Raw genomic sequence first — 12417 nt, 5'->3', positions numbered from 1 at the left:
AGAGAATGGTGGCAAAATAAAATAAAATAAAATAAAATAAAATAAAATAAAATAAAATAAAATAAAATAAAATAAAATAAAGAAATTTTGCGCCTAGCTAGGAGGAAGGGATGAGCCCATTGTTTTCATCTTTGAAACTGCTGTGAATGAAAAGCACCTGTGGCAGCAGCTTGAGGGAGGATATTCCTGAAGAACAGAGGTGTTTGCGTGATTAACAAAAGGCCAGGAGGAACTGCTGCACCCCATATTGCTCAGCTTTGGGCCATCCAGGCAAGGTGTGTCTCTTGCTGTGGCCCCGATTCCCTCCTCAGTAGGGTGAGTATCGCAGAGGCTCCTGTGAGCTTCAAGGAAATGACTAGCTGAGGAGAAGAGAGGCCCCACGGATGTCCTTCCTGAGGGAAAGACATGAACACAGTCCTTGTTAGATGCCACAAAGCTGAAAGAGATATCATAAATGCCCCTGATGTAGAAAAAAAGCTTCAGGTTGGAAGGGGCACCTCATAAGACAACAGGGAACGCAGCTGCAGGGGCCCACCCTCGCCACTGAGACTACAGGCCATTCACCCACGTTTCACAAAACACCTGGTTTGGGTGAAAAACTTATTGGGTCTCAGGTGGGCCAGGAAAACATCTCCAAAATTACTGAAACACTGGGGAAAAAATACTTCTCCAGATCTTCTTTCTGGGCCTTGACCCTGCAGACCACCTCAGTGAGGTCCCTCACAAAACTTGTGTGAGGTAATTGCTTTATTTCAGCCCCTGTACAATCTTTCTGGTCCTGTCTGGAAACTTTCACTTCAGCTTTGGCTTCCCAAAGATGTGATGCTTTGAGGAAATTCTTCAGAGCGAGGTGCAAAATGGAGGTGCCTGGAAATGGGTCAAGGTGCTGAGGCAGTCTGGCAGCCAAGCCTGGGTGATGCAGGCCTCAGGACAAGGCACCTCGCTTAGCATTCCTGTCAGGGGTACCCAGCTCAGGTATTAATGAGAAATGGGCCTTTCCTTTGACCTCGTACAGGTCTGAACCTTTATTGCTTCTGGATTTAGATGTTGTGGTGGTCACCATGTCTCCTTCAAGGGTCGGGAGGCAACAGCAAGAAGGTGAGATGTGGTTACCAGCTAGCAGTGAGGTCTTGACATGAGACAAGCAATACTTGCAATGTGAGAAAAATCTCCATAATTTTCTTCAGACAGGATCTACGAAGGGTCACGGTCTGAGGAAGGGTCAGTAGTGTGGGTTCATGTAGGTTTGAGGCAGTTCATGTGGCCTCATTTGCCCAAAAACAGCTGCTGAGAGATCACAGCCACCCTAATGTATGGGAATGAGGACACCTTCCTCGGGCCTGTCTGCTACTGCTGGCTTTTGATGCTGAAATGCGTGCGTCCCTCTGTGTGTGACATTAACAGGGATTTAAGTCAGTTTTCTGAGTTTTCCTGGATCCTGAGCCTCTGCCTGGGAACTCCGGGAAAAAAAACAGAGGAACAACTCCAGAGCAGCGATTGCAGCCTGTTTCCAAGTGAAGAGTGGCATGTAGGAAGCCAGCCCAGAGCTGAGCTCATGTGTTTTATTTGGGAAGGAAGATCTGGCCTGGCCTCTACATTTCTCTCTGCTGAGGACTGGTAATGGGATGTGACCAACAACAGACCTTCTTCCCTATGTGCCTGATGCTCTCCCTTGAATATCACAAATTTGCCTTTGCCATTTTCATTGAATGACCTCTTCCTTTGCCGTCTGCAACTGAGGACCTTGCCGGCCTTCCTTCTGCAGGACAAACCCTGTTCTGCGTGGTGTTGACTCTTCTTTACCTTAAACTTTTGAGCTCACACATTATGACTGCTGGTAAACAAAAAAAGCACCTGGCTTGTCCTCTGACCCTGAGGCCAGCTGGCCATGTCCATGCTACAAAAACTTCTCAGCCTCCAGAACAGAGTGGACACATCCAAAATACATTTGGGGAATGATGTGTGCAACCTCCAGATCCACGCACAGGGATTGTTCAGGTCTACACTGTTCAACCTGGGCCGAGCTGATGCTGGGAGTATGTTGATAATTTAATTGTGCGGATCATCAAATTGTCAGCAGTATTGCATTTACTACTATAAATACACAAACTAAGCCTGGTTTTGCTGGAAATCACCAGGACTGGTTTTCATCTGGTGGACAGAGCTATCCCACTCCTTGGGCCAATGCTGCAGAGGGGGTTAGTCAGCCCAATTGGATGGACTGGGAAAAAGCACCTCTACCAACTACGGACCGGCAATTATTTTTGCCAGGTGTTTAGATGCTCGTAGAGGCTCTCATCCCTGGATCCACGTGGGCCAGGAGCCCCCCGTGCAGGCTGTATCTGTAGATCTCCTCTCCTGGAGCTGTGCAGGATCGCCGCACAGCTCACGTCGCACCGTAGGTGGTCCTCCAGCCCCACCGCATGGTCGCTTCCCTCTGATAACTCCGGGGTCTTAAAGGTCAGCCCAAGGGCAGCGGGTGGACATGTATCAACCAGCCTCGACGTGCTGCACTCCAGGAGTAGCTGTGTTTAGAGACAGCGACTCTCTGATCTTCAATAACCTGGCAGCAGCCTGTAAACAGTGGGCTCGATGTGATAGCATCCTCGGTGAGCAATTTACAGCCTTCCCCCTGGTCCCGCATCCCTCTTCTCACTGCTGTGGCACTGGGATCCTGAGGGAGAGGGTTGCTCGGGGCCAAAATCACCAAGAGCAGCTCATTTTGTAGCCGAGTGTCAGCGATGGTGGGCTGGAGAGTCAAAGAGTGTTGAAGGGGTGGGAGCAGGAATGTGCGCATGTCCACCCTGCATGCACAGCTTGCCCTGCACGGGGTGGGGGGGAACCTCTCCATTGCTCAGGGAATGTGACAGTGATTTGGGGTTGGCTTCAAGGGAAATCAGTGGAAAGAAACCCCAATGAACCATGGATCAAGTCCCAGGTCTGCCAGGACTGACTTCCAAAGAGAAGAGAAAGCAAGGAAGTTGATGTCTGCATTGCCTTGATTTCTTTTTAACACGTTTGATCTAAAAAGAGTGCAGATTGTGTAAAGCCCTGGCCACACACCTATCACACCTTAACCCCAAGCGTGACCTGCAAGCCTAAAGCCATCTGTTGAGATAAAAGCAACACCCACCAGGCGATGGTGGGTTTTGCTGCCGGTTTCCCAGTCTCAGCTCCTTGCACACACATATGGGTGGTGTGAGCACCGGAGATGGGCTGCACCTCGCTCAGGGGGTTTCTTACAGCCTTAACTCTCATGGGTGCAGAAGAAGCAGATATTAGGATGGTTCACCATGGGGGGGAAACCCAGCCAGTGTCCCCTGTGAAGCAGGGAGAGATCACAAAGACAGGGAGAGGGAACAGGGACTTTCCAGCTGTGCTGTGTGGCACTGGGATACAGAGCTCCTGTGAACCACCGCATTCAAATTGTCCGTCCTGTTTGGCCTGGCCCCATGAGCACTGCCCCAGGTGAGTCCCAGGCATGGTTTTGGGGTTGTCACCCCAAAATGGTCAGTTTGATCATGGCCATCCTTCTCTGATGGGGAAGAGAGTTTAATCGGATGGATCCCTGCTGCCCTGCTTGCCTTTGGGACCAGAGAATGCTGTATTTGCCTATTTGAGCGAACTGTGAATTGAGCCCCTGTGTTCCCATCCTCCTGCACCTGGGAAAAAAAAAAAAAAAAAAAAGAAAAAAAAAACACAAAGCACGAAGGCAGGAGAAATCAAAGTGCTCCCCAGCCACGTCCTCCCCTTCTTCCCTTTTCCCCCAGCAAGGCGGTGAGGTGAAGGCCACGGGACGGAGCCCAGCTGTGCCGGCTCTTTCCACCACACTCTCCCATGCAGGCCCCGCTCCTCCTCCTCCTCCTCCTCCTCAGCTTGCAGGAGGGCTGCAAAACAAGCCGGCCGTATCCCCCGCTCGCTCCGGAGCCCTTCCCTGGGGCTCAAGGTAACGGGAGGCGCACATCTGTGCCCCAGCCCCCCCAGGGGAATGTTCTGTACCCGGGTGCAGGAGCGTCACGGGGGGGGGGATGCCTGCGTCAGGCCCTCCCGCCGGGGGGCCTTGACTGGTGGCTGGCAGCGGGAAGGACAGGGCTGTGCTTCCAGAGGGCAAGAACAGGGCTGGGGTCCCCTCTCGAGACCCCAGGGTGCTGCTTCGCTGGGCAGCACAGGGCTGCACCCAAGGAAGGTGCCGGATGCCCTCAGCAGCCTTAGCAGCACCACAGGATATTTATCCTAGACCCCATCTGCCTTGACCCTTCAGATATTAGGCATAGTATCCCTTACAAAGCATGTTATTTAAGGTCTTTTTTGGATTTTCTTGCTGTTTGCACATGGACTGTAAGCCCCCTGTGATCTGTGTCCCCTGTGACTTCCCATGGAAAGGATTTCCCCCGGTTCATGGCACTAATTGCCCATTTCCCCATGAAGTTTCCTGGCCGTAGCTCACCCAGATCTAATTTCCAGTGGAGGTTGGGAAATTGGAGCCACACTCTTCCCTTCTGGCTCCATAACTGGGAGATAAGGGAAGAAGAAACGGGATGAAGGCCCGTTTGTCCCACATCACGCCAGTGTGGGTTTCCTAATAGCAACTTGGGGGTGAGCAGATCGAGCCCTCATCCTATGATGAGATCAGGATCTGAGCCTTCATGACAACAGGCTAATGGAGGGGATGATCCCGTAGGAGGGGATTGAGGGGTCTTCCAGGGAATGAAGACAAGGAAACATTAAGTCTCTCCCATGTCCAAAGCTGCCTGGAGATCCGAAGGGCACTGCAGATGCAGAAGTGCACCGGGACCAGCAGGTGCTGTACACAGGACAACATCTCAGCCTTTGGGGCAGTCCAGCCAGCCAGTACTGATGGAAAAAAAAAAAAAAAAAGAAAAAAAAAGAGAATTTTCCATCCTGAAGAGAAAGCTGGTTCCTAGCCAGAGAAGGGCCTCTCTTTTCCTGGTCATCCCCTGACCACAACCGGTGCAGAGGATGTTGTATTGCCTCCTCCTGCCTCTTCTCCATCAGATGTTTGCCTGATTTATTATGGGGTTGGACCCGATGATCCCTTGAGGTCCCTTCTAACCCCTACAATTCTGTGATTCTGTGATTTGCAGCATCGGGAAGATCCTGAGGGCTCAGTAGGGCCGGCTCACCTCCTCCCTGTGGGAACAGGAGCCTCAGGTCTGCTGGGAGCTCACCACATATGAGCAGGGATGTCGCTTTGATCCACATCCTCTATAAGAAAGCTCGAGGCACTGCAATATCTCAGAGACAAGGCAGGACCTTGGTGGATCTCCAAGCCACATCTGACCCCCCTAAAAAGCACATAATTGCCCCGTGGCTTTCCAGACAGCATCTTTTCACCTCCCCAAGTCCCCCTCAGCCTTTCCTCAGGGGCACCAGCCTCACTCCACAAAGAAGGCTAGATTTTAGGCTCCCTATGTTCATCTACAACAACCCCAGCACAGTGAAGCTCCAGGCTCACCTACAGCCCCCAGGAATGCTGCAACTAAGAAGTCCATCCTCTTAAGGCCATGGCATTCAATCCACACTCAGCAAAGAAATAAAATTTAGCTGAAATACAGTGTCCGATCTGCCCAGCAATGCTTCTCTCTATTCGCTTGAAAATTTATTTATTTGCTCTTTGTTTCAGGGGATGTCTGCATATCTGGCTGCCTTTTGAGCTGCCTTTTCTCAGCACAAGTCAAGAACAAGAGCGACAAGCAGGAGAGAGGTTGGCCACACGGATATGGGTAGGCAAGAAGCTGTTTGGCAGGGAGAGCTGACATTAACTGCTCGGGCTATTTAAAAAGGGTGATTTAATCAGCCAAGGTATTTCATGCCCAGCTCCGTGCATTTGGCAGTTTGCTGGAATCGGACCAAGGCGTTTTATCAGGAGTGAGGAAGGGAAGGAAAGGGCAAAGCAGATGTGGATGCAGATGAAAAAAAAAAATCAAAAAAAAGAGCTTCCAAGGCTCTTCCATAAAGAAAAGCAAGGAAGAGAAAACAGAGTTAAAAATAATATCATGGCATGTTCTGGGCAGAGATACCAGCGTCCTAGGAAAAATATACGCGTTTATATTTTGCCAAGAGGGAAATAAAAGGGAGGATGAGGGAGGATGCTGAGGCTGTTCTTTGCTTTGAAAATGAAGCAAGGTCAAAGAGCAGAGCTGGTCGCTGGGATTTTTCAACAGAATGTGCATTTTATAGCTGGGCCTGAAACCTGCCAAGTGCAGAAATTTGCTCCTAGGGAGAAAGAAAGGCCAAACTGTGCAGGTCAGATCCACTAACATTGGCTGGTGTGCCACCAAATGAAGCTCAAATTGTACCGTGGACATCTTCAGATGGGGTAAATAGGACTTTTTGCCCTCGGTGGCCACCATTTCAGTCCCTTCTGCTGTCGGAAAGTGCCGTCATCGTACAAGCATGAAGGGCCAGTGTCATCCAAGAATGAAGCACTAACTCTCCGGGATCTGAGAGGGAGTTAGGTACATGCATTCCTTTAAGAAGCTAGCCATAAAGGCTTGTCTGGGAAGACTTTTGCACCATTTTAACTTTATCTCTTCGAAACTGCTCTGGGCTTTGTCTGAGCTAACTGAAATTTTTCATGACAATCATTAATTCACTGGAAAAAATGCAGTTTCTTGGCAGATCGAGACTCTTTGCAAGTTCAGGTCAATTTTGGCAAGCCGTTTCAGCCAAAAAATGGAAAAAAAAACTTTAAAGCGGTTTGCCCTGAGTTCTGAAATGAAATTTCTTGCCTTTTTTTTTTTTTTTTTTTTTTTTTTGTGCAGTGGTTGTGCCTCGAAAGGAAGCTGTGCTTCCCTATTCAGTACCTTTGAGATTAAGTAAGAAAACCAGAGAAAATGAAATATTTGGCATCATTTCTCTTTCACCTGAAAAGAATTATCTGTGTTCTTTTTGAGGGGAAGGAAGGGATTTGTCCCCTAACCCAGAAGTCCACTTCCCCTCGTTACACCTTCCAGCTTACCTGAATATTGATGCCAGGACACAGCCACTGCACAACAGCAGCTTCAATGTCTGAACCAAGCAGGCTAAATGATAGAGAGCCCAGGTTTGCCAGAATAATTTGCAGTTATCCTGGGTCTCCTGCCAGCACAGGGTCTCCAGGTCTTCACCCCAGCTTTGGGAGATGTGATGTGGAAGCAGTCACAGTTAAAGCAGAGAAATCTCCACCAGGAGACACTGTGATGGTGATGTGAGGGAGCTCGACCTGCTGCAGCTTGTTCCTCTGCATTTTCCTCTTCTCACTGTACAATGTAACATCCCTTTAGCCCATTTTTCTGATCTTTTCAGCCAAAATCAGAGCTGTGTTTTATTTGTCCTTTGAGAAACTCCCCCAAGCCAGCCTAACCTGGCTCCATCTCTTGTCCCCACTGCTTCCATGGGGAGCTATTTCCACCCCATGCCCCTCTCATGGTAAAAACACTTATTCCCATTTTCTTTCCTACTGCAAGCAAAAGAAGAATCACTGCAACCCAGAAAAGCTGAAGCTACAGCCCTGTACCCCATTTCTGTAATAGAAAACAGCAAACTGCAGAAACTAACATCTGTCTTTCAAGAAAACCTGTACACCCCAAGGTCCCAGATAGTTCCAGGGATGAGCAAAAGGGCAGTATAAGGGCTCCTATAGGGACTTCTGGTTCGTTTTCAGCTTAGGATGGCAGTAGTGGAAAGCCTTGCATTGATTATTTGGTGCATAAATGTCAGCTTTGGTCCTTTCTCAGCGTCCCTTGGTGCTGAGACACAAAGTTCAGTGTTCTGGAGGCACATGGTAAACACCAGTGTTTAGGCATCTAAATTCATCCTCCCCAGTACAGCCAGTACAGCCAGTAAAGCAGTCCAGCTGGATGCAGACGTCTGCCTTAGCAGGAGCTGAGTCCCTCCACGCTCTGCTGTCTGGACGACACCTCCAATGACTGGAATAGGAAGGCACATTAAACTGCCGTTGTGAGCAAAGAAGCTGAAAAACTGCTTTGCCACAATATTTTTCAATGCAGAGGCAATTAATGATCAAATGTTACCCTTAGATCACAGTCTGGTCTGGAGGAGGTGTTGAAACGTGTAGGAGAAGGCCCAGTGTCTTAAGATTCGGGAAGATCTTTCAAGCACTGGGTTTCGCTTGGAGGAAGAGGAAAATGTCTGCTCCCTTTTCTACTCGTGTTCAGAGCAAAGCTAGAAATAACAGCACACATCTCCCAGCCCATTCCCTGCAGCACCGCCACCAGCAGCTCCCCACAACTCATGTCTTGCTTCAGCAGCTCCTGAGCCCTGTGGTTTGGGCAGAAACTAAATCTCATCACTTCCCCGTGGTGCAGTTTCCCATAAGTCATAGTGTCCTTATTTTTTTGTAATCAAACCCCACACCTTCTGGGGTATTTTAAGGAAGCCAGTGGCTGCTAGGGGATGTTGAAAGCACAATTTCTCCAGCGTGGTCTCCAGCATGACCTGCCAGGTTTGGTGCACGTGTCTATCAGGAGAAGGATCTGTCCCATGACTTAAGCAGTTCTAGGTGATATTGCCTCTGATGAGAAAGCTGGTTTAGAAAGGTCAAGGAACAATATATAGCAATCAGAGGAAGCAAAGACTCTCGTCCTATTGCTTTGAGACCAGCCTGAACTCCATATATATATAATATATAATATATATGTAACAATAATATATTATTATATATATTATTTTTCTTTTTATTTTATTGCAACCCCAGTCCTTACAAAGACCTGGCACAGCATCACAATTTTTTTCACTGGTGTAACTGCAGGTTTGGCAGCCTGGGACACAGACCTGGGGGACATCATTAGGGCCAGATGCCCCCAAATTGGCTCACAGCCACAGGGAATAAAACCTGGCACGAGACCCTTGGCGTCTGGAAGGGTTTGTTCCCAAACACCTGTAAAATGCTGCAGACAACAACCAAAAGAAAGCTCAGAGAGTGGCTTCACTTCCATTTATTTCTCTCCAAATGCAGTTGCTCAGGTGAAGCCACCCCTTGGGACTGGCAGCTCCAAGCAATCACGGAATAACTTCCCTTTGAGTCACCAGCATGGTCCAGGTGGGAAACCTGAAGGCGTTTTTTGGTGAAATGTGAAGATATTTTTTTCACAGAGGAAATTCAGAGTCAGTTTGTCTCGGTTTGCTTGAGACATCCTGGAGCACACAGGCAAAGCCAGGCTTTGTGGCACCTTCCCACATGTCATATCTCGAGTCCCTGAGGAAGCTTTCAGGTTTACACAAACCCAATGATGTTTTACAAACATTGCTGGCTTTCAGCTATCTTCCCCCTCCTGGATGATTTCATGTTTTCTCCACGAATGTGGGGGCTGGCAACTTTTGAAGCTGAAAGTGCAAGGTCTTCGCTTTGTACTGAGGTCTGGGGGTTGCCAAAAAAGGCCAAGCCAACAGCGGATTTGCAGAAAATCCATGATGGGCAACATCACTTCCCAGGTGATCTCAGAGTCTTCCTTGGTTTGGGTGGATTTGTTTCGAGGAGGGTTAAAGGGACAATCAGCTGCTGTCCTGTTCTTGAGGAATAATGTTCATTTCAAACAACCGTCGGTCACAAGACACAGGAAGAGCACTGAACGCTGGGACAAATGAACAAAATTGAGATGTTAAAAAATGCAGAGGGACTGCCAGGAAACACTCAGGACATCTGAATCACAGCAGGGGAAATGAGATGAAAGCAAGACCTAATTTAGGGACGAACTGTCCAATTTGCATTCATTATCCTCACCCCCTTGCCTTTCCTTTGGCCATTTTTAGATCCAGAAACCTTTATTAGGTTCTCAGATATTCAAGATTGTTTTCATGCAACCTGCTCTAGGACCTGCTGGCCTCCAGGGGTCCCTTCCAAGCTCATTCTGTGATTCTGTGAGCTCTGAAAAATATTTTCCAAGACATTCTTCTTAGGTTTTGCCACTCTAAATGTTATCGCCTGGCACAAGCGATGCAAATTGCGGAAGACCAAAGGGAGAAGGGGCCTGTGCCTATCGATCAGGGGCTGCTGGGGCAGGGGACTCCAGCCTCCATCCCCACTGTCTTCCACTTCAGCAGAGTCCACCTGTGCAGGGGAGCACTGTGAGGATGAAATGTTAGCCAGACTTCCCTCCCCTGGCTTACCTTCACGGTCTGGAAGTCACTTATATTTTTGATATATAGCTGGCCAACTTCAGCAAGAGGGCTGGAGGTGGTGGTCATAGCTCCTTCCTGGGAAAGAGATGATTTTGGTCTCAGTTTCCTGAGCCTGAGAGGGACTGGGAACTGAAATCTGCTTCTCCTCTCCCAAGCAATCCAATTCTGCCCCTTCCAAGAAGTGCCACAGAGAGGGTATCCACGATGGGACAGTATTTGGGACCCTGGTGGGGATGGGGACCCAAACTGCTCTCACTAGGAAATCCTTCAGCAGCCTTGAAAGAGAGAAATTTATCCATCTGCAGCCGTTTACAATTTTCAGCCATTCCTTAGGGTGGTAACAGACCGATTTCTGCTGCAAAAAGAAAGCATTTCACCCCCCTAAAAAAAACCACTAAGAATAAAACATGAAAAAATAATTGTGTCGCCTTCTCCCTTCCAAAAACATCTCAAATGAATAACTTCTGAATTATTCCTTAATTCTGAGCTACCATCTCACATGGCAGCACGAAGGGTGCTGCTGAGACCTACAAACTCAGCTCATGCAGGGCCAGGACGTGCAGCTGGGGGGAAGCACCGTGTCCCCTCCGAGCTGCTCTCAGATCCCCGGCCACTCGCCGGCAGGCTCTGAAAGGAGATGCAAGCCATCCAAAGCGTCCCACCGATCCAGGGGGGAGCAGGGGATGGGGCGAAAGCAGCGTTTTCTCATAAATCTGAGCAATATGTATATCACTTTAATTGATGTCAAACTTTCAGCCTGACATGCTTTATAAACCCCGGGTGGCTTTGATCTCCTTGTCTTTGCCTATAAATGCAAGGATTACAAAAACATTCCAAAAAAAGAAAAAAAAAAAAGGCACCAGCACCAAAAATGTCTTTCACCGAGGTACTTTGCTCCAGCAGATAAGGCTAATAAGCAAAGAAACCCCAGGTATTAGGCAACGAGGCTTTTCAGGAACGTACTCCAGGCGGAGGGGGGGGGGTGAAGCGGCTGAAGGATATTGATGCTTATGCTCCCCCTGTCATTATTTCACGATATTGTTTATATCCCCGGGATGTGGATAAAGGTAGCTGTCACTTCTGGCACCGGGAGATTACGGCGAACTGTGGCTGACACTGGCCAACGTTGGCTTGACTGACAGCCCCCCGCGGCATGGTTACTGTCAGAGCCCTCGGTGGGCTGGGGGTGCCCGGGAACAGGGAGGGAAGGGGGGTTTGGGGAGAGCCACAGGCTCTGCTCGGCCTCCAGCACATCCCCGTTGAGCAGGAGGCGGATAATGAAGCTGAGGGGAGGTGTTTTACCAGCCATGACTCATGGATGCTGAGGTTCTTCTGAGGACCAAGGGTGGGAGGTGGCTTGGTGCCCTGCTCCCAAGGGGTGTTTGGGGACGTGGTTGGGGTTCTGCAGTGCCTCCACTGAGCAAGGCAAGTGGAGTCTCTGCAGGAAGGGAAGGCTGGAAATGGAGATGTGAAAACAGAGCGAGGGAGGTTGTAGAGCTCCCTAGGGGACTTGTGCTAAATCAGGACTCAGGTCTGGATTAAGACTAATCAATTTGTCCCAGCCAATGTCTCCCTGTGAGCTGGATGTCTAAATTCTCTTTATATTCCCTTTATTCCCTCTGGTACCCTCAGACAGCATTCAGTGGATTGAATAATGACACTCAAGATGTCTACAAGCGTCGGAGATGCTGCCATATCAACAGAGGGCCAGCAGCTATGGCACAAGACTTTCACCCCTCTGAACAGGGTGCCCAGCCACCTTAGGCACCCTTGTGGACACCAAATCCCACCCCACTATTGCCTGGAGCTGCCACAGCTTCTTGCTCTGCTCTTCACAGAGGCCAAGGCTTGGTTGGCCAGCTGGACCGACAACAAGCGGCCACCGAAATGTGGGTGTCCCACCTCTGCAGACCCATGTCCATGCCCGTTGTAATGGGAATGGCTCTTCCCAGTCCCTGGGGAAACCGGGAGGTGTCTGACCCTTTGGGGAGCTCCGTGGGGCTGGGGCGTTATCTCTGAAGTTGGCTCTGGAGTGATCTCAGTGCTGGGGAGGTCTCAGCTGGAGCACGGGTCTACCTCCTGGGACCTGTGTTTTGAGGGAAAAAGGGGTCAAACTGGGGCCAACCTAAAAAAAGGGCAAAGAGCACAACTAAAGGAGTAGAACCGACAGATTAAGGAGGAAAACCCAGGGACAGGGACTGTCTTTTGATGTCATTACTTCAAGGGGCAGGGCTTTCCAGCCCTGGCTGTACTAGGCTTGCCACATTTCTCTGA

This window comes from Anser brachyrhynchus (genome assembly GCF_964034855.1).
Source record: "Anser brachyrhynchus genome assembly, chromosome: 3".
Lineage (NCBI taxonomy): Eukaryota > Metazoa > Chordata > Aves > Anseriformes > Anatidae > Anser > Anser brachyrhynchus.
This window is presented reverse-complemented; position numbering follows the sequence as displayed.